This window comes from Panthera uncia, assembly GCF_023721935.1.
Source record: "Panthera uncia isolate 11264 chromosome A1 unlocalized genomic scaffold, Puncia_PCG_1.0 HiC_scaffold_17, whole genome shotgun sequence".
Classification (NCBI taxonomy): Eukaryota; Metazoa; Chordata; class Mammalia; order Carnivora; family Felidae; genus Panthera; species Panthera uncia.
The window spans coordinates 79,956,369-79,981,585 of record NW_026057577.1 but is presented as its reverse complement, the minus strand read 5'-3'; the positions used below and the strand labels follow the sequence as shown (position 1 = coordinate 79,981,585).

The window sequence follows — 25,217 nt, the reverse complement described above, 5'->3', positions numbered from 1 at the left end:
AATAAAAAGAACGAAACATTAAAAAAATATTCTTCATATATGAGAACTAGCATGCATTTATTTATTTATCTTTATACAAGGAGGGTATGTACAAATAACACATACTCTTTTCACTATTTCTTTTTAAATATCCACATTTTTCAGATTCTTCATATCCTGAGTATTGATCCACCTTACTCTTCGAAGGAAATAAATTTATGTACTATCTTGGCTAATTTTATTAGGATATTACAGATTATGTTTAGAAAGTGTTTGCCTATTCCTAACAATAAAGGTATATATGCCTATGTTTTCTTCTAACACTTTTGCAGTTTCATTTTTAACTTCTGAATTATTATCCACCTTGAATTTTACATTGTGTAAGTAATGAAGTGGGCATCTGTCTATATTTTTTGTTTGTATGTCTATCATGAGCCAGAAGGCTGAACCTCATGTATTAAAACAACTCATTCCCTTCTCCTCCCCAATTTGAAGTGGGACCAGACATTCACCTACCAAATCCATGTAGGTATTGGGATTTATCTCATGACTCTGTGTTCTATTTCAATGATCTTGCTGTAAAATCACAGGGTGATAGAAAATGCTTTAAGGTTTAACTGCATTTCTGACACAAGGAAATCCAAATCTCTATTAACTTTTCTTCTACAAAATTGTTCTTAGATTGTTTTTACATGTTTATTTTTTGATATATTCCTTAGAATACACTTTGTCTAGTTTAAAAATGTAGTTTCAAGTTAATTTAGGGAGAGACTATAGCTTCATAAAGCCATCACTGTTGTCAAGTTTTAATTTATTATAATCAACAAAGCTAAACACTGCTCTATAAATACACTCAAAACTATATGTTTAGTAGTTGCAACAGAAAGACCCTGAACTGCAGTAAGCATTTAACTATGTGAATAAAAATCTCTGGTAAATAAATATACCTGAATACCTGAATGCTTACATAAGCATACCATGGATGTCATCCAAAAGTTTTTTTTACACATTCTCTAAGATGTTTCTTCTCAAACTGATTAGTATCAACTTCTAGATTTTTGAAATATCAGTGTTAAGTCAATACTTGATTTAAGATGTACAACATCAAGCACTAATGGACTATTTTCCTTAGTACTGTCATCTTTAGTTTTGTAAGTATTCATATTTCATGAATCATTTTCATATTCAGTATTGCATTCAATTTTAAAAGTATTCTTCTGATATTCTTACAGCAGGAATTACTATTTCTATCTTTAGGCAAAATACTGAGGTTCATAGATTTCAAATGTCTTGCTCAAAGGCAAAAGCTAATAGTAGCTAAACTGGAATATTACTCCAGCCTTTAGATTCCTGGTTCAATATATTTATGAACTAAATACAATATTCAGTATTATATCACATATTTTAAAGTCTGCACCTCAAAACAATTTTCATTATGCTCAATTGCTCTCGGGGTGTGTGTGTGTGTGTGTGTGTGTGTGTGTGTGTGTGTTTTGGCTTGGTTTGGGAGATATTTGCTTGTTGGTAAGAAAACAAGAAAAATCTGTATTAGTGAGGAAATATGACCTTGAAAAAGTCAAGAAACCAAAATACTATTTATGGTGATATATCCTCAAATTTCATTGGTTCTCTTTAATCCATCAATAAGGTCCACTTTTCTTTTTAGTCTAGGGGAGGGGTCTAAGAAGTTTTCTTCCACTTAAGCTTAAAAGTTATAAGCACTATAAGAATAAAAGACTTCCCCATCCCAGAGGAAACAGAATAAGATAAATAAAGTGTGTTTGCCCAATAACAGAAATTGGAAGAGGGAGGGGGGCTGAGCGAGCTGTGTTTTTAACCTGTGAATTTCACTACAATATCCATGTGTCCTGTGATTCCTCTTTTAAGAATTCTCCATCCCTTGAAAATGTTTGCTGAACAGTTTACCCAAACTTAAGAACTTTCATTTGCCTTGTGGAGGGAGAATTCTGGGAATTTTCTGGTAACCATCCTTTGGGAGGAATAAAGACAGTAAAAGTAATGATCCTTGAAATCTACTACAACAAATCACAGAAAATTGTCTCAGTGAGTTTATGAAGAAATGGAATGTTATTTAGGGCAGCTCTAGAGAAAGGATAACTTGCCACCTCAAAAGCAAGGACCCATTTCTCCCTTCCTAATCAAATTTCTTTTTGATTTGGACTTTCTTGGTCATATAGTCTTAGTTATTCCTATTCTCTGCCAATAGTGCATGAATTTAGTGTGGCCTTGGCATCTTTTTCTTTATGGATTCTACCATAAACAGCATTATTTAAGGAAGAATGAGAGGAAAGAGTGAGAGTATTGGAGCAAAAACTGTCCCAGATAAGGTTAAGCAGGCAGTGAGGACTTTCTTCAAGATTACTGCAATTGGGAAAGAGACTAGACCTCAGACTGAGCTCAACTCGACCAAGAGAGAGAGAGAAAAAAAAAGGATTAGGGAATTTGTAAGAACTGGGATGGTAGTAATCATAGGCTACCCTGTTGGCCAAATGGCCTTACTCATAGGATAAGTAAACTTTCTTCCATTTTCATAGTGGAAGGTAATTTTATAAATTGCAGCAGGGTCAAGACAGAGTGAAGCTCCTATCTCCCCACAGAAGGTGAGAGACTGGGGCCCATCTTTGATAATTAGATTTCAAAGGGATGGTTCCTGATACTTCAGAAAGACATTCCTGGGTTAAACCTTACAAGGACCTTTTGAAAGATTTACAACTCAAAGAGGAAGAGAAAAAAATTACAATTAACCAGTTTTCTAAAGCAAATGTTCTAAGAAAAGGGAGGTCTGGGGTCTAAAGTCTAGAGTCTAAAGAAGCCTCTAAAATTTAATCAGTCAAAAGGCATAATCTCTAATGGAGGTAACTCTTTCTACCTGTGTTAGTTTTTTGATAATTTTTTAAAACTTTGGTTTGGAGCAAAAGTATAATTTCCCTACCTTGATTCATGAAACTTATTTTATGTACTATTCTTTCCTTCATTTTTTGTACTATTATCTTCTTAATCTAACACATATGTAAGAATTATATTTATTTTCCTCTGAATATAAGATTATAAACATGGAATCTCATGGTGGAAAAGGTAAAGAAGTTTTCAATTAGGAGATAGCATATAGCAATATGAGAGGCTTGTGCATTTTGAACACTGGAAATGCAAATGCTGAAACCTGTTGCTTCATTATTTCTAGTTCGTATCTGCCTATATCTCTTGGCATCTGTGCCACTCCTGAGATTGCATTGGTTAGTAACTGACTAATTGTACCTGTCATTATTAAGTAGAGATTTTATATTAACCCCTGTATAGAATGCTGGACTTTTCTGTGTCTAGGTTAACTAAAAATGATAGCTTTGGAATCAAGTCAGAAAGCCTAGTCCAATCTACACTAAGCATTATTGCTGTTAGTGTAAGAACTTACTTATTTGGAAGGGATTATGGTTTAGGCAGCCTTTCAGAATAGTAGTTAATTATCTCAAATGCAGTTTAAAGAGAAGGATATTCAACACCTACTGAGAAGAATGAAATTTCTTGAAATAAAGCACTAATCCTGGCAGCTAAAAATACAAGAGTGCAGAAGGGAAAGTAGTTGTGGAGTCTCCAAGAAAAAGCAGAAAGTAAGACATGGGGATAGAGAGGGATATATATTCAACTTGTGACCACTGGTGTTAAGTGGCCTAGAAGATTTACATTCTTCCAGAATATATTTCTAATACTATCACTCTTATATGTTAGTAAAACAACCAGCCTGAAAAAAAAAAAAAAAAAAAAACTATTATGCCATCACTAAGATATATTGATTATTTGGCTTATTGGCCTGACTCCTAAAGTATCAAACATATAAGAGAATTTATATTATATGAACATCTATACATGTCCAGCTTAGCTGGAATATAAATATATGTCCCAAGTATGAGCATTGTATGCCTATAATTCAGGAGTTATATCAGGGCTATGTATAGAAATGACCTGGATAATATTACCACTTACATACAGCTGAGTGCCAATCCTAGTCTATATAAGAATTTTCCAGTGGAGTCCATATTTTCAAAAAGCTCCTTAGGCTATGATAATTCATCCTTCTTATTAAGAATGACTAGTTTAAGGGGCGCCTGGGTGGCTTGGTCGGTTAAGCGTCCGACTTCGGCTCAGGTCATGATCTCGGGTCTGTGAGTTCTAGCCCCGCGTCGGGCTCTGTGCTGACCGCTCAGAGCCTGGAGCCTGTTTCGGATTCTGTGTCTCCCTCTCTCTCTGCCCCTCCCCTGCTCATGCTCTGTCTCTCTCTGTCTCAAAAATGAATAAATGTTAAAAAAAAAAAATTTAAAGAATGACTAGTTTAAGTTGATATTGTACATAAATGCTGAAGTATGAATTTGCCAAAGAGACATTATTCAGAGTACTATGGCAAGAAACGATATGAAAGTCTTTTCCTCCCTATATATTCCTCATTATTTATGCACTGTATATTGACACAAGATATATTTATCCAAAATGTCATCAAGTTATCATAAGAACATATCAACATTCAAAAAATCTCCCCCAAGAGGTTGCTGGGAAGATGGCAGAGTAGGAGGATTCTAAGCTCATCTCTTCCCACAGACACATCTAGATAACAGCCACATCAGCGCACCCAGAAAATGACCCAAAGAATGTCAGAACAGATTTTCCATACTTGATCAAAGAGAGGAGGCCACATCAAAAAAGGGTAGGAGGGGCAGAGAAAGCAGTCAGAAATCAAACTCCTATTGAGACTAACCACAGGGGAGGGACACCACAAGCACAGAGAAGGGAGAGAAGCAGACCCCACACCAGGCACACCAGACACCCCAGGGACCCCAGGCATAGGAAACCTACACCAGGAAGGCAAATCCCTATAACATATGGCTTTGAAAACCAGTGGGCTTAACTTTGTGAGTTCTTCAAGGGTTTTGCTTACCCTTGTGTACTTTAAAAATCAGTAGGGTCAGTTCTAGGAGAGCCAGAGGTTGACAGGAAACTGAGTGCCCCCTGTTTGTTATGTGAGACCACATAAAAAACAACCCCACAGAGATATAGTATAGAAGCAGCAGTATGAAAGTCACCTGGGGTAAACATGAAGATTCATGCTGGAAGGGTAGGGATCTTTAAAAGACATCTCCAAGAACAACCAAGATATCTGGTTTCTCTGGAGGCCCCACCCACCAATGAAAGCTTCTCAGGGACAATGCAGAGAGCAGCCGGCACATCAGTGGAACTGCAGCCCCAGAAAATGGGCCGAGGGCAAGCATCTGGTCTGGCTGCTGAGACCACCTAATTAGAAGAACAGAGCTGTCCCAAACTGGCCCCTTGCCAATACAGGGACCAAACCCTTGCCATAACAGGCAAAGTGTGTCATGGTAGATGACTAAACTGAAGGTAAATTAGACTAAGTTAAAACAGTAGGTGTATGCAACCAAATAGGAGATAGCCCTGTAGTGCTAGGTTCTGGTGTAAAGGAGACAGTGTGCTACAAGACACTACAGGACCTCTTTTTTTCATAAGGCCACTACCTTCAAATTAGGAGATGTAAATTACTTTTCTAATACATAGAAAACAAACACAGAGTTAGACAAAATAAGAAGCTAGCCGAATATGTCCCAAATGAATGATCAGAACAAAAACACAGCAAAAGAGCTAAATGAAATGGAGATAAACAGTATGCCTGATAGAGGATTCAAAGTAATCATCATAAAAATACTTAATGAACTTGATAAAAGAAAGGAGGATTCCAGTTAGACGTTCAACAAAGAGATAGAGAACATAAAAAAGAACAAATCAGGGGCATCTGGGAGTCAGTCAGTTGGGCGTCCAACTTCAGCTTGAGTCATGATCTCATGACCTGAGCTCATAGGTTTGAGCCCTGCATCAGGCTCTGTGCTGACAGCTCATAGTCTGGATCCTGCTTATGATTCTATGTCTTCCTCTCTCTCTGCCCCTCTCCTGCTTGTGCTCTGTCTCAAAAATAAATAAATACTAAAAAAAAGAACAAATCAGATATGAAGAACTCAATAACTGAAATTAAAAATATACTAGAGGGAATCAATGGTAGATTTGAGGAAGTAGAAAGATTAGCAAACTGGAAGACAGAATGACCAAGCTGACCAGCAAAAAGAAAAAAGAATAACAAAAAATGAGAATAGGTTAAGGGAGCTCAGCAACACCATCAAGTGTAATAACATTCATATTATAGGGATTCCAAAAAATGAAGAAAGAGAAAAGAAGGCAGAAATCTTATTTGAAGAATAGCTAAAAACTTCCCTAATCTAGGGGAAAAAACAGACATCCAGATCCAGGAGACATTAAGAGCCACCCCCCACTGCCCCTTGCCGCCCAAATAAACCCAAAGAGGTCCACACCAAGATACATAATGATTAAAATGACAAAAAAATAGAGATAAAGAGAGAATTTTAAAAAGCAACAAGAAAAAAGAAGACAGTTACATACAAGGGAAACTCCATAAGGCTACAGCTAATTTTTCAGCAGAAACTTTTCAGGCCAGAATGTAGAGACATGATATATTCAAAGCGCTGAAAGGGAAAAAGCTACAGTTAGAAATACTCTACCCAACAAGACTATTATTCACCTTAGAAGAAGAGATAGTTTTCCAGACAAACACAAGTTGTAGGAGTTCATCACCACAAAACCAGACTTACAAGAAATGTTAAAGGGAATACTTTGAGGGGAAAGGAAAGACCATAGTCAGGAGAAAGAAAATTATGAAAGGAAAATATTTATAGGTAAATATAAAGATAATAAAAACACTAGATTAATCATTTATAAAACCAGTATAGAGGTTAAGGCACAAAAGCAGTAAAATCAACTATATGTATAAAAGTCAAGGCATTCACAAAAGGATGTAAAGTATAGTATCATATACATAAAGAAGGGAGGGGTGATAAATTAGTGCTTTTAGAATGGATACAAACTTAAGTGACCATCAACTTAATACAGACTGCTATTTGAATAAGATGTTATATATGCGCCTAATGGTAACCACAAAAAATCTCTTCCACACCAACTTGGAATCATAAATTAAATTGAAACTGTTGTATTTTCTTTAAAGAAATAAATGTAGAAATTGCTAATCAAGATCTGAATGAATGTCATTATAAATCAATCACAGCTCTTCACAAGAATTTTGTAATGCACTCCATAATGGATTACCTAGGAAAACATATTTAACAATAATTATACAAAACCATCCATTTACTTAAATGTGGAAGAATTTTAAACTGGATTTCATTTTTTTAAGTCCAGAGATAGCTATATATTCATTTAAATTAGGTACCTAAAGATTTATGTCCCTATGTTAAACAAACTCCAAAGTAACAAACCAAAAAAATTAGTAACATAAAAAATTCATGCATTCACTTATCAATGAATTTATTAAGCACTTAGTAAAACTTTACTTTTAAGAGTTTATACTTTGCTAAAGGAATCAGTCATATTGTCAAATTATAACATCATACGATTTATACTGTAAAGTAGATGAGGTCTGTAAGTATAAAAACAATAGATATTTATCATAGGAGTTTTGTGATTAAAAAAACTTTTTACATATACTTTTGGCTGAAAAAATAATATAAGACTCCTGCAAAGAATGAAATGTATTTTATTTCTTATTAGAAAAAAAGAAAAATTATATATAATTTAAAAAATACAGAATGCATATTAACTTATATTAAGTTATATTAATTATAATTTGTATTTAAATAATTGATACATTTAGTTGAAAAAATTGATACAGCTAAAATTTAGTTAATAGCATTTATTTTGAAAATATGGTACCATTAAATCACTTACAGTAATTCTAACAAGGATAATACATTCCTAGTGCAAAATTACTAATATTTTTTTTAATGTTGATTTATTTATTTCGAGAGAGACAGTGCAAGTGGGGGAGGAGAAGAGAGAGAGGGAAGAGAGAGAATCCAAGCAGGCTCTGCACCATCAGCATACAGTCCAATGTGGAACTCAAACCCACAAGCTGCAAGATTGTGACCTGAGCCAAACTTAAGAGTCAGACGCTTAAGTGACTGAGCCACACAGGTACCCCAGTGCAAAATTACTATTCTAAGAATTTAAGTTTCAAAATGCAATACAGGTTGCCACATAACTATTTAGGCTGGTTTTGCAGCAGCAGGTGGAGATTTTAAAAGGAATGATGCTCAGTTGACTCTGATTCAAAGAATTATCAGAATTTCATATCCTAAAACACAATAGTTCTGAAATGTTTTTAGTCGTAGAATATGTTTTGAATAATCTCCAGTCATCTATTTTCCTGAATACTTATCAATTTGTTTTTCATTCTGTGAACATTAGTGACTCTCAAATGAACATATGTGGGATATTCAATGTCATTCATTTCAACTCTCCTTGTTTCTTTTCCTGGGGCTAAATCTGCATAAAGAGCTCAAAGGATTGTCCATTAGACATATATGTTTTATGGAAAAAGTATGTTTTACATTCAAAAAATGAAAATACCCACAAAAAAAATTTTAAATGTATATAATGGATTTTTTAGTGTTGGTACTCAAAAACAGGTCATATAATACTGATGATACTGCAATTTGAAGGATGTCTCAAATTACTTACATAAATTTCTATTTAAATAGAAGTATCAGGCCACAGTCCTCAAAATCAATTACGACATAAAAAGTACCCTTGAAATATGTAAATAAAGAGGTTCCATTTTCTAAAAGGACAAGGAAGGTAAAATTCAAAGAAAAAGCATCTACCTATTTCAGACACATGTGCTAGCTAGAGTAGTCTCAAGAAAAGAGACAATAATGAGATGGAAATGAAGGTTCTACAGGCAGCAAAATTAACACAGCTTGGAAATTAAAGATAACATAGTTGAAAATTTCAGACTTGGCATTGTCAATATTGAGCTTAATAGTGAGCATTATAAACACACTCATACATGTTAAGTGCTTTTAAAAATTAAAGTTTATTCAAAGTCTTTCAAGGTTAAACAAAAATATTTCATTATCAGTGAAAAGATCCCTAAGATAAATGCCAATGGCTCAAATCCAATCAAGATGAAAAAGAGAAATTAAATAGTTATAGAGAAATCAGAGTCTGAAGAAAAGCTCGGAAAACTTAGCTGATGCTCTTAGTCAGTAGCATTTATTTAGGCCTCTGACACCACAGGTCTGGATTCTTTCATTAGTTTTCTAAAAGAGCTCTCAGGCTCTTTTCTCTTGACTCTTTTCTGTGACTCTTTTTTCTTTCTCTGACTCTAATTTATCTTCCACACTATCTCTGGATTAATCTCCCTTAGGTCCTTTCATTATGTTAGTGTTCAAAAGCTCTACAACAACTCCCAATTCCTTCCTAAACAGATTTAACGGCTCCTGTTTTTTTTTTTCTTCTCCAGATTCCCTGCAATTTTTCTGCCTCCCACTTAGACAAGCCTATTTTCCACTAACCCCAACCACAGAACTTTCTCTAGAGTTGGTATCATCATTTATTTGCACCATGCATTGAACTATCATCCAAGCATTGCTCAACTTGCTTCCTTCCTGAAATACCATCCTCTTTCTTCACCAGCTGAAACCCTTTCTACCCCCTCCTTAAACTTCAGCTTAGGTCCTGATTTATCAACACTTTGCATGTTTATTATTTACTTTGCCCTCTACTGATTAATCCCAACTCTAAATTCTTATAGAGGTATTGTTTGTTGTATGAAAATTACAATGTGGGTGTCTATTATTTTGTGTATTTCATTAACTTTCAGAGGCATGCAATCTTAAGACATCCATAAGATAGTAAGCTATTTGGAGGCTTGGATCACATCTTAAATTTTTATATTACAGGATGGATGCTGAATGGATAGAAAGGAATTCTGCCTCATTTCATTAAAAAAAAAAAAGAGTCGGGGCGCCTGAGTGGCTCAGTTGGTTAAGTGTCCGACTTCGCTCAGGTCATGATCTCACTGTTCGTGAGTTCGTGCCCTGCATTGGGCTCTGTGCTGACAGCTTGGAGCCTGGAGCCTACTTTGGATTCTGTGTCTCCCTCTCTCTCTGTCCCTCCCCCTCTCACACTCTGTCTCTCTCTTTCAAACATAAATAAACATTAAAAAAATAAAAAAATGATTCAAGGAGTCATATTAAAATACGTATTGTAGGCCTTAAACTTACGAGTAAAGAAACTTATGATTCGGGGTGATGCCCAAATCCTCACTGCTAATGTAAGATGAATTTTTGAGCTGGTAGAGGTTTTCCCTAAGGCGACCCACCTACATTTCGGGATTCCTGGGAATCGCAATCTGCCCATCCCCCTTTAACACTGAAAGAGCAGACTGGTGTGGAGGTAATAAACAAGGTTGAGCAGGTGCTTGTTTCCTATAAGTAGTAAATTGGATTAGCCCCAAGGGTTAAAAAAATACATGTTATATAAAAATGGATGCAGGGAAGAGGGAGATACAGGCTTCCAGTTCTAGAATTAGTATGTCAGGGGAATAAAAGGCACCGCATAAGGAATACAGTCAATGACATTGTAATAGTTATATAATGGGACAGATGGTAGGTATACTTGGGATGAACGTAAGATATAAACTTGTCAAATCACTAAGTTGTAAACCTGAAACTAATGTAACATTGTGTCAACTATACTCAAATTTTTAAAAATTTGGGTGGCTGGGTGGTTCAGTCGGTTAAGCGTGGAGCTTTTGATTTTGACTCAGGTCATGATCTCACAGTTTCCTGAGTTTGAGTCCCACATCATGCTCTGCACACTGACTGGGGGAGCCTGCTTGGGATTCTCTCTTTCTCTCTGCCTCTTTCTCTGTGCCTCTCTCTCTCTCCTTTTTTTTCTCTCTCTCAAAATAAACTTTAAAAAAATAAAAAAATAAAAACCCTATGTATAAGTACAATGAAAAACAAAATAAAAATAAGTGAAGGGATTGAGTATAAAGGCAACATATTAATTTCCTAGGGCTACGATAACAAAGTACCACAAAGTGGGTAGCTTAAAACAACAGAAATTTATGCTTTCATAGTTTTGAAGTCAAGATATCAACAGGAGCATGCTCCCTCTAAGTATAAAATCCCTCTGTGCTTCTTCCTAGTTCCTGGTGGAAGCTATCAATTTTTGGCATTCCTCAGCTTATAGCTGCATCATGCCAATCTCTGCCTCCGTTGTACATGGCACACTCCCTATGTATCTGCATCTACGCTTTGTCTTCCCTCTTTGCAAAAAAGCACTAGGCATATTGGATTATGGGCCCACTCTACTTTAGTATGACTTCATCTAAACTAATTACACATGCAACAACCCTTTATCCAGATAAGGTCACATTCTGAGGTACTCCTGTTTAGAGCTTGAACATATGTTTTTGGAGGACACAAATTGACCCATATGAGGCAGTTAAAACTACGATTCAAATTAACTCTGAATTTAATGCATAGAATATATGCTGAGAAGTTCAGCCTGCTTGCAAGAAATAGGCAACATATTTACCTCTAAAAATAATGAGAAAACATGATCAATCACTTCATCCAGAATTTGTAAGAGTTAAGCCAACAAATTATAAAGGGAAACACAGAAATTGTGCATTGATCCTGAGGGAAATTTATCCTAAGAGAGTTGATGAAATAGAATAGTGGGTGATGTAGAAAACAATATTACCAATAAAATTATACATGATATACATGACTTTCTTATAAGAGCTTAATTAGATTTGCTTTTTCAAATTTATACAGTTCAGTAAAATTAATCATGGGAAGAATGGGAGTAATACTTTTGGGTAATATGACAGCATCAATGTATGTAGTTTCTGATGCTATACTTTAATCAAGGAATATTCCTTGATTCTAGAATATCTATTATAAATTAGAATGTCAAATTTCATGTATATCAGGTCAAAAATATTTTTGTAAATTTTAAAACTTTCCTTAATTTTAACCTTGAAGTTTTTGAGTATTTGATCTGAGATACTTCTTTTGTTATGTTATTCTTAGAAGATATCACATATTGTGTGTGAATTCTAGGAATTTCCTCTGTAATCTAATCCAACTTCTTACTTGAAAACACCACTGAGATATGTCACCAAAGCCTAATGTTGACTATGTCCCTAAGGATATATGCCAATATTTTTATTTCCCACAGTACAGATATTTTTTGTTCTCCCATACATTTCCTGAACTTTCCTTGACCTGCTCCATAAGGGATGAGGGACAAGAGGGTAGCTATCCAGAAAACTATATTTGCCAATCTCCTGTATTAATGAGACTTAGTTTAGGTATATTTCTATTTTTTTCCTGACTTCTACTTTTTATTAACATCTTAGCTATGAGTTATATATTTTTCCTATTAAATGTCATACAGTGTTTTCTCCTTGTAGCTGTTTTGAATATTACCATTTGGTCTTTAGTTTTTAACAATTTGATTATAATACACCTAGGTATGTTTCTCCCTGTATTTATCCCACTTCAATTCAGTGGCAATGTCTTCCAAATGCTATGGGAAATTATCAGCCATTATTTTTTCAAGTATAGAATATATCTCAACTCTCTGTCTTCTCCCGCTGGGACTTTTTTTTTTGACAAATTTCCACATGTACTTTATGCTTTGTTTTATTTTGTTATGTTCGCCTTCTTTGTTTTTCTTTATTTCAGTTTACATATCCTTTCTAATAATGTATTTCTGAGTTCAATATATAGCCTATCCTGTGTTGGTCTGCTTTTAATCACCTCCATGAGATCCAGTGATTTTTCTTTATATAAATACATAAACATTTTACCAATATTTTCCATCCCTTTATTCACATTATTTTTCTTTTCTGTCTTTTCTATAACATAGGTATCAAGAGTATGTTAAAGTCCTTACTAATTACAATATATGTATCATCTCTGGGCCTGCTCTTACAATAGACTATTGTATTTCTTTACTGTTTATTACGTGTTGCTGGTTATTCATATGATTAGTAATTTTATATCTCATATATTGAAGGTGATACACTGTAAAGATGTGGATTATCTTGACTTCTAATTCCCCTAAGCATATCTTTTACTCTTAGAGCATGTATCTTAATTCTAGGACGTGGTCCATATATCTAGACCAGGGCCTTTCTGGTTTCTTAACTCAAAGTCCTGGCCGCTCACCATGGTATTTCTAACTGAGTCTGGCCACAGATAGTTTTATAGATCTAGGTACCTACTCAAATCTCTCCTGATTCCTTGTGGTTATTCTCTGCTACACATCCTGGAGTTTTACTCCTTGAGTGCATAGCTAAACACTAAACCAAAGACACGAATAATTTTATATACTTTCTCGTGGCCCATTCTCTGCCATGCCTTTCTCTTTAAATCTTTGCTCCTGAAACCCAAGCCACCACAGCAGCAATGAACTATAATTTTGTTTTTACCACACAGCGATACCACTACCTCCTTTTTGAATTCAACTTACCTGCACTGTGATTTGAGAAGTTCTATCTAGTGCAATATGACAAAAAAAGAAAATAAAAGGCATATAGATTAGGACAGAAGAAATAAACTTCGTTTACAGATGTTGTGGTTATCTGTGTAGAAAATCTGAAAGAATCAACAAAAATTCCTGAAACTAATTAAGTTATTATAGCAAAGTTACAGGATACAAGTTTAATATACAAAAGTCAATCCATATCTTCTGCTTAATATTGCTATGAACCTAAGTTGCTCTTACAAGTAAAGATCATTTAAAATAAATATGCTGTTACTGGAATAGCAAAGTATTTAAGTCTTCTTGAACCTCTTAACAAAACAGACATAACAATAAATGCAGTAAAGTACTAAATATGTAAATTAATAGAACACTGAAAGCATTTTAACCCCAAGAAGTGAAGTGGTATCCTCACAAACCACAAAATTCCACTGAGCTGTGCCTAACTACAACATGTATATAATTAACTGTGTGAGAGGAAGGAGAAAGACAAAGATATATAATAGCCCTGATGCTAGTAAACTACCAACAACAATTCATTCAGAAAGCAAGAGAAGACTCTGGAAGAGAAGTCAGGTGAAGGTATCTGAGAAAATCATCAGGAGAGGAGACTTTCTGTTCCCACTATAAGGATGAGTTTAGGAGACTTCAGGAATGTTAGACTATGCTGAGGATATAGAGGTGTCATGAATGCTTGAAACCAACCAACTGAAGAAGTTTCCTTCAAGGACAAAACCTATGCAAAAGAGAAACTGATGGGAATAAAACACACGTTAAACAGGAGAAAGATACTATGGGACAAAAAGAAAAAGAGTTGGGGCACTCAGTGTGGAAAAGAAAGAGAGAAAGGAAATATTCTGATGATGGTAAAAAAAAAAAAAAAAAAAAAAAGGAAGAGAGGAGAGAGTTCTCAAAGTACCTGTACTAACTTTGTGATGCTTCACAGTAAAGCCTGAAGCCATGAAGCTATGAAAGCTACCTTAGAATATCCCCCTATCTGGAAAGATATTTTTTAAAATTCAAGAAAATTTTTTTCATATAAATATTCATAACACAATAGAATTGTAGTTAATTCCATATCAACTCATTCTAGGTCAAAAAAATATGAGCCAAATAAAGATCTTTAAGATACTGAAGATATACCAAAAGAACATGCTCTCCTAAAAAAGATTTTAAACAGTGAAGCTTAGTATTTCAAAATAAACCAAATATAATTAAAATATGAAAAAAATCATAAGAACTAGAAAAAAAAGAGAAAAATAAAATTACAAAAATAAGAGAGGTTGAAAATAAGACCTCACTGAGTTCTAGAATGATTTAGAAATGAATTTAAAATAATTTCATAAATAAAAGCAAAGCTAAGTAGACAATGGAAATGAACAGGTATCATACATGATACAGTAAAAGGAATAGACAATGAAAAGTAGAATAGTAAATTTTAAAATCAAGCAAAAATTAATAGAGGCATAAAATGAGGAGGAAGTAGTAGAAAAAGTGGAGAAAGTACACACACACACACACACACACACACACACTCCAAGTGAAAACAAAAGAACAAAGAATACATATTAAAAACCATAATATCATATAACTTTTCTGAAATAAATTAAGAATTACATCTTCATATTGAAAGAGAATATTATTTCTCAGAGAAAAGTTTTCACAAGCAGCCAAAACCAATACATATTATGGTAAAAGTATTTGATTTAAGCTCCAAATGCTTTCAGAAGGCAATTGCTTTAAGTGACTGTAAAGATAATCCAAGTACTAAACTATTTGAAAACATAAACAAAGGAACAAAAAACCCTTTAAATTCTTTTTTAAGGTAAATGTTATATTGATTATAAAACCTGATAAAAATTGCTCCAAAAATGAAATCTACAAACCAACCATACATGTGAATATTAACAAAAATATTTGATTTATAAATTTAATATTATTGCCATAAAAAAACAGATCTTTTTTTCCCCTTGAGATAGAAAATTATAAGGTTCATCTGAAAGGACAAACAAAAATAGAGAAAGCACAGAAACCATGAGAAGGATATTCTAGTTCACTCTAGATGAGATGTATTTTATGTCCTGTATGTATAAGAGAATAAGGCATTAGAAAATGAATGGACTAAGATAGAAAATCTGGAAATAGATAAATCTGCAAATAAAAATTTAGTATACCACAAACATAGCATTAGAAATCAGTGAGAAAAATATTCTTTATAATTAGTAGTGTTGGAATAGTGGCATAGCCATATGAAGAAAAAGCAAAATTATCTCCACATAGTATTAAAAGAAATATATTTAAATTCACCTACAAACTTGAAAGTAGAGAAAATAGTGTTAACTATGATTCACAAAACATAATCAATAAAGGATAAAATTAATAATTTTAGTTTGTTACTTGTCCAAAAAGTTATGACAAATAAACATTATAATCAATAAATAACAAATGACAAAACAGTGAAATATATTTGCAATGACAAATATGTCTAAATGTCCAAATGTCCAAATGTCCAAAAAAATATGACAAATAAACATTATAATCAATAAATAACAAATGACAAAACAGTGAAATATATTTGCAATGAAAAATGTTTAAAGGCCATTGGATCTATTCATTAGTAGGACTTTAAGCTACAGTAATTTGGAATATAGACCAAGTCAGATATTCAGATATATCCTAAAGATAAAAACAAATTCAAGTTGTTGCTCAGTAGCATGCATATACTAAACTCATAATGGCAAAGAGAAGATTAGCATGGACCCTGTGAAATACTAACATGTAAATTCATGAAGCATTCCATATTTTTCTATACACTTTAAAGTGGCTAAAATGGTAACCTCATATTATGTATATTTTACCATAATAAAAATAAATAAACGGAAAAAGAGATATGAAATAATAAATGAAGCAAACTTTTAATTAAAATCATGTAGAAGGTAAAACAATAGTGCAAGACATTTTAAATGTTTTTCATAAGCTTAATTTTCCTAAAAATATTGGCATTGGGATCATTCTGAGTTTGTGTTGATACTAAAAAAAAAAAAAAAAAAAAAACAAGAAAAAGCTAGTTGGTTAGATCAATCTCAATAAGAATAAGAATGAAAACTAGACATAATATCACTTGATGTGATACAATAGGAAGCTTACAACTCCTGCTGTGAAGTATTATTAAAAAAATAGAACAAATTTGATCAGCCTTCTAAATGTAACTACTTTTTTTATTACAGGAAATAAAAAAAGTATGCAGACCACCTTAACTGATACAAAGGGAGGCAATGAGCAAATCCAGAATGTCCCAAGTTATAGAGGATCAATTTCCTTGGTTTCTGTATCAAATAATTTATAAGGAAAAAGAAGGAGGGGAAGCTTATAAGTCAAAAATAATTTAAACTATATCAATGAAACATATCATATGTATTTTGTTTCCTGATTCAAACAAACCGTAAATTTAAAATACTATGAAATATTGAAATAAATGTGAATATTGTGTTTTTATAACATTAAAGAATTATACTTAATTACTTCAGAAAAGATATAAAAACTGGAATTAGGATTTTTAAAGTATCTTTTGATACTTATTGGAGGATCTATGGATGAAATAAAGTGATATCTAGGATTTAACTGAAAAAAATAACTAAGATGGGGTGTGGATGGAGAATAGGTATAGACTTAGAGAAACATATATTGACTACATTGAAACTGGATATTGGATCAATAGAGGTTTATTATTTTACTTTTCCTTTTGTATATTTATACTTTTCCATAATTTTTTAAGGTAGTACTCACATTAAAATCACAAACAAAATAATAATGGAGGAGGAAAAATTATCATCTCAAGTGATTTATAAGCTGTGAATGAGAAGAAATCATAAAAAATAATCTAAGCTTATGCATACTTTATCTTTTAAAATACCTATTTATTTGCTTCAACTCATTCCCCAATATTCTCATACTTTTTTATTTTAAATGTATATGACTAGACATATAGAAAATTACTAATCAAAAAAATGTTGGTCAAATCCTTTTGTGAGAAAGTAAGCATTTCTTGGTTTTATTTATTTATTTTTAACATCAACTAATCTTAAGGATTAGGCATGAAATGCCAGGTACTTTTTAAAGTACATTTGCTATTTACTCTCCACTAGGGAGAAATGTGACCTCATTCCATGTTCTGAATAACACAACTGTGCCCTAGTGATTAGTGCATCAGGTCTGATGGGAGAAAAACACAAGGCTCTGCATTTTTAACAAACTGCTCAGCCTTAAACTGATTATCAAAGGATTTAAAGGCAAATCATTTTTTAAAAGTCAATTGATTACACATGATTGGGTAATAAATAAAACAAATTCTATATTTATGTTACTGATGTAGAAGTAACAGTCTGCTGACAATGTATATATTTTACATTCTATTCAGGTATAATAAACATCTAAAAGTTTCCTTCCTTTTAAGCTTGCAGTTCCATATATTGGGGGACTACTGTCATTTTAACTGCTACAGTGTCAGGCTTTGAAATACTCCCATAACCACACAAAGCTCCCTTATACCTGTACGCAATCAATTCCCACTCCCACCCTTGCTTCTAATCACTGATCTGCCAGAAGCAAACTGATTTTGCCTTTTCTAGAATTTCATATAAATGTCACACAAAGCCAAAGAATATGCAGTCTTCAGTGAGTGGCTTCTTTTATATAGCTCCTGACTATCAATACTGGAACAGTTTGCTGCATCGTTGCAGAGTGACTTGATATAGTAGACATAGCACTGAAGAACAGGGCAGAAGGCCTCAATCCTGTTTCTGCCACTCCAATCTGTGAACTAGGATATATATTGTAACTTGTCTTCTGCAGCAGTGGTAGGTTAAGGAGAATATACTATTTCTCCTCCTCAAGGCTGTTGTGTGGGGCTAACTAGAGAGAATGGATACAGTGCTTTCTAAAGTACACCACACACACGCAAACACACACACACAAACACACACACAAACACACACACACACTAAATAATATAAATAAATAAAGCACAACACACATGATCAATTCAGCAGAAAAGGCTATCAGAAATAAGAGAAATGATAGTTTCAAAAAGTATTTCATGAAAGATGAATAAATGTATATTAAAATATAAATTTTAAATATTCTGCTTTTTCACTATGGAGATGGTAATAAAATGGAGGAAGACAATAAATTGTATGAAGTTCAAATAAAATAAGAAACAAAATCTAAAACTAGAATTATAAGAAGGAACAATGTTCTATCAAAGTCTAACAAAGTCCATCTAAATAAAAACAGATAGCTAGCTTTACAAATATACTTCATTCTCGGGGCACCTGGTGGTTCAGTCGGTTGAGCATGTGACTTCAGTTCTGGTCATGATCTCACGGTTCGTGAGTTCGAGCCCTGCGTCGGGCTCTGTGCTGACAGCTCAGAGCTTAGAGCCTATTTCGGATTCTGTGTCTCCCTCTCTCTCTCTCTGCACCTCCTCCACTCATGCTCTGTCTCTCTCTCAAAAATAAACAAACATTAAAAAAAAGAGAAATATACTTCATTCTTTTAATTTTAATCACTATCTAGAATTTACTCTACATAGGACAAATTATTTGACAAATTTATAGTTATAAAATAGGACATATAACACTTGTCTTCAAGTTTCTTCTACTTTCCCTGTCAACAAGGAAAACAGGCAAATAAAAACGGCTTTTAAATAAAATTTAAGGACAAATAAAGAACTCTTCCAGCAAAATAAGACCATAAACATTATATGAAGGTTGACATTTTTAACTTAATGAGAAAAAACAGTAGTGTTTTTTTCTATTAGTTTTATTTGTTTATTTTACCTGATGTCAAGAAAGAAGATAAGATATTTACTGTCCCTACATCTACATCACTATGATGGATCTCCTTTCCTGATCCATCTTTGAAGCCTAAATTTTCCCTCTGCCTCCCTACACCCTACAGAAAAGGGAGCAACATAACTGCAGTGCTACAGGCTTGAAAATTTCTGACACAAAGAGGAAACTGAGGAAAATTTATGATTTTCAAGATGTAAAAGACCATGACACTTGGAAAGGAGTAAAGAATAGATTATATGAAAAGATAGTTGGTTTGGGTAGGTTGAATTCTGCCAGTTGAAGGGAAATCCAATTGGAATACTTGAAAGATCTAGTCAGTGTGGGAATTTTAGAAGGACTAAAAAGACAAAACACTTGATTTTTTGGCTTTCTGTCCTTGTAAGTTAGAAAAATTATACAGACCTGAAATAAAGACTTAAGTGGAAGGTTTCCAAGCATTTATATGCTTTTATCCAGTAAAGAAAAGGGAGAATCCTCAATCCATGCCTATAGAATGTCAGATCTCAATCAGACGTGTGAAGGATTTTCATTAATCACGGTTGTAGGATAAAAAAAGTTGATCCATTAAATTCATTTGGCTAATTAAAAAATAAGATTCATTTCCTCTTATTTTGGTCACTCTTTTCAAGAAAAAAGACAAATGTAAGAAAGTTAAATACATTTCAAATTACTGTTTAGTATAATGAGTATAGAAGTATGCAGCATACTGAACAACAGCTTTATTAGTAATGCAGAAGAAAGAGTAATCACTGAAGGCTGGAACAATGAAACATTTCAGGCAGAAGGAATTAATGTATATGACAGCAGAGTTGGACATTTAAATTAAGAAACTGAAAAAAATGAAAACTCAGAAAAATTATATAATGTGCTCAAATTTAATAGCAGGATCACAGAATGAAAGCCAAATTCTCTGATTCTATGAGTATGCTACTTGTTCTAAAAAATTAGAGCTCCTAAAATAATGGACACTTCTTTATTTATTTGTTCAATAATATTTATTACATGCCTATGATATGATAAATTCTGTTCTAGCCAGTGCAGATAAGCAATAAGGGAAACAAAGCAGTGAACAAATAAAGTCCCTCCTTCTGTGGAGTTTGCATACTAAAGTGAGTTGAAAGACAGAACATAAATAAACAAATATATGGTATATTGTCATATAATGCTATGAGAAAATTAAAAAGGGTAAGCAGGTAAAACAGGAAAGAATTATAATTTTAATCATGATGCCTAAGGAATGTCCTTTTGGGGAACTAACATTTAAGGATTAATATAAATGAGATATTTCAGGTACAGAAACCTGGGATTACAAAGGCTTCAAGGTGGGAATATGTGAAGCATGATATATAACCAGTAAAGATATCAGTGTAGCTAGAGTAGGATTAGCCAGAGAAAGTAATAAGATTTGTTGAAGTCTGAACATTTTATGAATTTGTAGTACAAAAATGATTAAAAATGTTCTTATTGTTTGAACAGTGCTACTTACTTACAGATTAGTACATAGGAAGCACTGCATAGCACTACATAGTAAATAACACTTGATACAAAAGTAACAAGTTTTCTTTCATAGTAAAAACCTAATAAACCTCTTTGAGATAGTCGTTGTCATGCTAGGCTTCACATATTGTAGAATTATTTACAGAATACAATAGATTCTTATTTCTTACAGTTCAGTTTTGTCATCATACCCAGGGTATTTAACAGAACCTAAAAAATATTATTGATGTTTTAAGTTTACAATTGACTCTTAAACTCACTTTATTGAGTGAGTTGAACTCACTTTATTGTAGGAATACAGTATATAATATATATGTGGATTTTCAACTGCACAAGAGGGTGGCACCTCTATCCCCTGAATTGTTCAAGGGTCAACTATATATTGAAAGTACATCGTTGAGTTAATGAATCATATATGAATGACTATATCAGTTAGCTGTTTTTTGCTAAATATTTGCTAAACCATTCTAAAATTTATTGGCATCAGCCAATAAGTTAATAACATAATGAAAAGAAAATGTTAAAAACACAAATGAACAAAACTCACTCAAGAAGAAATAAAGAGTGCAATTAGTCCTATATCTATTAAGACACCGTGTTTATAGTTAACTTTCCAAAAAGGGGAAAAAATATTCATATGGATTTATTAATGAGTTATATAAAAGATTAATGGAAGAAATTATAATTCTAAAAACAAATAAAACAAAACAAAAATCCAGAAAATAGAAAAGAGCATACCTCCTAACTCTTTTTAATGAGGCCAGCATTGCAATGATACCAAAACAGATAATGATATTGTAAGAAAAGAAAATTACAAAATATTATTCCTCATGAACATGGAAAAAAATTCTTAATTTTTTTAAAATTTTTATTTACTTTTGAGAGAGAGAGAGAGGGAGAGGGAGAGGGAGAGGGAGAGGGAGGGAGAGAGAGGGAGAGAGAGGGAGAGAGAGGGAGAGAGAGGGAGAGAGAGAGAGAGAGAGAGAGAGAGAGAGAGAGAGACATGAGCAGGGGAGGTGCACAGAGAGGGAGACACAGAATCCGAAGCAGCCTCCAGGCTCTGAGCTGTCAGCAAGAGCCCAATGCAGGGCTTGAACTCACAGACCACGAGATCATGACCTGAGCTGACATCAGACACCCAACAGACTGAGCCACCCAGGTGCCCCAAAAAATTATTTCTAAATATTGGCAAACTAAGCCTAGCATATATAAGTAGAATGGAATATTATAAGTAAGTGACATCTATCCTGGGAACGGGAGGGTATTTCCAGATGAGATTAGCATTGAAATCAGTAGACAGAGTAAAGCAGATTGACCTCAGCAATGTGGGAGGGAATCATCAAATCCACTGACAAACTTCATAGAACAAAAAGGTGATCGGAGGGAAGATTTAGTTTTTATGATGAACTAACTGCTGAACTAGAATATGAGTCCTCTCCTGCCCTGTGGCTAGGAATTATAACATTAGCTTCCCTGGTTCTCAGGCTTTCAGACTCAGATTGAACTGCACAACTAGTTTTCCTGTTTATAGACAGCAGACTGTGGGACATCTCAGCTTCCATAATTTTGTAGCCATTGAGCCAATTTCTTATAGTAAATCAATATCTATCTTTATTACTATCTATCTCTATCTCCTACTAGTTCAGTTTCTCTGAAGAAGCCTGACTACTACAGTAATTCATTTATACCAATATTTTAAAACAGAAAAAAAAATCTGTTCAAAAGATACCTGAATAACATTTGACAAATTTCAATATCTGTTTATGACAAAATTTCTTCACAACCTATTAATATAAGCTAAATTTTTCAACCTTATAAAAGATATCTGTTAACTAGAATTAACATCACATCTTATTGCTAAAGACTAAATGGCTCCATTCTGTGATTAGGACCAAAATAAGAATTGCTACTTATACCATTTCTATTCTACAACATGCAAGTTAGTGCAGTAAGACAAGAAAAAGAAATATAAGACATATAGATTTGAAAGTAAGAAATAAAACTGTCTTTATTCTTAGAGGCCATGATTGTCTATAGAGAAAATGTGGAAGAAGATATTAAAATAAGTGAGTTTAGCTAGTTACAGGGGGGAAAAAAGCCAGCATGTTAAAATCAATTATCTTTAAACATAGCAGCAATAAACAATTAGATAAGAAATCTTATAAAGATACCATTTACAATACCAGTAAAAATATAACAGAAGAATAAATCTCAAAAAGAAAACACATGGGTATACTTTGTATAATAAACAAACATACCACATTGTTGATAAATATCAAAGAAGAGCTAAGTAAATGGAGAGATATCTCATGTTCATTAATTGGAAGACTTAAAATTGTCAAAATGCAAATTCTTCCCAAATTGATCTACAAACTGAACACAATCTCAGAGAAATCTATGAGGCTACTTTTTAAAAATTTTTTAACGTTTATTTATTTTTGAGACAGAGAGAGACAGAGCATGAATGGGGGAGGGTCAGAGAGAGGGAGACACAAAATCTGAAACAGGCTCTAGGCTCTGAGCTGTCAGCACAGAGCCCGACATGGGGCTCAAACTCACGGACCACGAAATCATGACCTGAGCCAAAGTCGGCCCCTTAACTGACTGAGTTACCCAGGTGCCCCGAGGCTACTTTTAATCTACAAGCTGAGCTAAACTTTATATGGAAAAGCAAGAAATCAAAAGTTGCCAAAACTATTTTGAAAAATGAAAACAAAGTTGTAAGCCTCACACTACCAGATTTGAAGATTTTCTATAAAGCTACAGTAATCATATAGTATGGTATTAGGAAAATGCTAGTCAAATATCAATGGGACACAATGAAAGGTACAGAAATAGACCCACATGCATATAAACAAATTGTTTTGACAAAGTGAGCACTGTTATTCAATAGAGAAGTACTTTGAAACAATTATACATTCTTGTGCAAGGAAAATAACAATGTAAATATAAAAGTAAAAGCTAAAATTGAAAACTTCTACCTAGAAGAAAACAGGAGAAAATCTGATATTGATTTTTTAGATAGAACATATACAAAACCTGTTTTTTGCAAAACATCATTTTTGTTCTTTCTTTTTCTTTTTTCTTTCTTCTTCTTCTTTTTTTTATTGCATTTTTTTTATTTTTTTATTTTTATTTTTTTTTTTTTGATTACAAATGGATGATAGAAATAGTCTATATTCTTTGGGATGGCAGAAATAGTAGATATCATTGTGGTAGTGTTTATTTAAGTTGGTCAAAATGCACATACCTGTACACCTAAAACAGGTGAGGTTTATTTTTTGCTATTATACCTCAACATGAGTTGGGGAGGGGAGAAAGGAGAGAGAACCTTAAACAGGCTTTACACTGAGCACAGAGCCTGACAAGAGGCTCAGTCCCACAACACTGTGAACATGACCTGAGGCAAAACCGAGAGTCAGGCACTCAACTGAATGAGGCACCTAGGTACCCCAAAACAACATTTTAAAAGAAAAGAAAAGAAAAGAAAAGCAATAGTGTCAGAAAATAATGTTTGCAAAACACATTTAATAAATTCCTGGTAACCAGAATACACAAAGAAATTTGAAAAATCACTAATAAGAAACAAAATAATAAAAGTGGGTAAAATACATGAAAAGATAATTGACTACAGAAGAGATTTGGATTACAATAAACACATGTAAAGATGCTCACTATCATCAGTCATTAGGCACATGCAAATTAAAACCACAGTGAGATACCACATATCTAATCAAATGCTGAAAAGAAGAAGAAGGAGAAGAAGAAAAAGAAAGAATGAAGCAAGTAATGAAAGACTTGACAAAAACAAGTCCTGGCAAGTGGACAAAGCTATAAATTCATATGCTAGATACAAAAGAAATTAAGATGTAGATCTATACAAATGCCTGTACACAAATGTTTATGGTCCTTTTATTCACAATTTTCAAAACCTGGAAATAACACAAAAAGTCATCAACTACCTAATGGATAAACACATCACTGTATATCTACACTACACTCAGCATAAAAAAGGAATGTGTGTAATTCATGCATGACATGAATGAGTCCCAAAAGGAGTATCCTGAATGAACTCAGGAACAGACTCAAAAGGAAATATGTCTTATGACTCCATTTATAAGACATTTAAATTTTTTTATGTTATTTACTTATTTTGAGAGACACGGAAACAGTGTGAGCAGAGGAGGGACAAAGAGAGAAGGAGAGAGAGAAAATTCCAAGCAGTCTCCACACTGTCAGTGCAGAGCCCAATGTGGGACTTAAACTCATGAAACTGTGAGATCATAACCTGAGCCAAAACCGAGTTGGATACTTAACTGACTGAACCACCCAGGTGCCCCTATAAGACATTTCAGGAAAGGTCAAACTATGGGGACAGAAATTAGATCACCATTTACCAAGGACTAAAGCAGTGGTGGTGGTGGGTTATTTGATTACAAA

General features: G+C 33.4%; 2 non-coding genes across 2 annotated transcripts; both read left to right on the top strand.

Annotated features, from left to right (window-relative positions):
- Positions 1–10,133: 10,133 nt before the first annotated feature.
- Positions 10,134–10,283, top strand: LOC125935925 (U12 minor spliceosomal RNA). The gene has a single exon (XR_007461891.1). It is a non-coding gene; the product is annotated as a U12 minor spliceosomal RNA (small nuclear RNA).
- A 5,849-nt stretch (positions 10,284–16,132) lies between these two features.
- LOC125935870 (U6 spliceosomal RNA) lies at positions 16,133–16,234 on the top strand. The gene has a single exon (XR_007461851.1). It is a non-coding gene; the product is annotated as a U6 spliceosomal RNA (small nuclear RNA).
- The last annotated feature ends 8,983 nt before the right edge of the window (positions 16,235–25,217 follow it).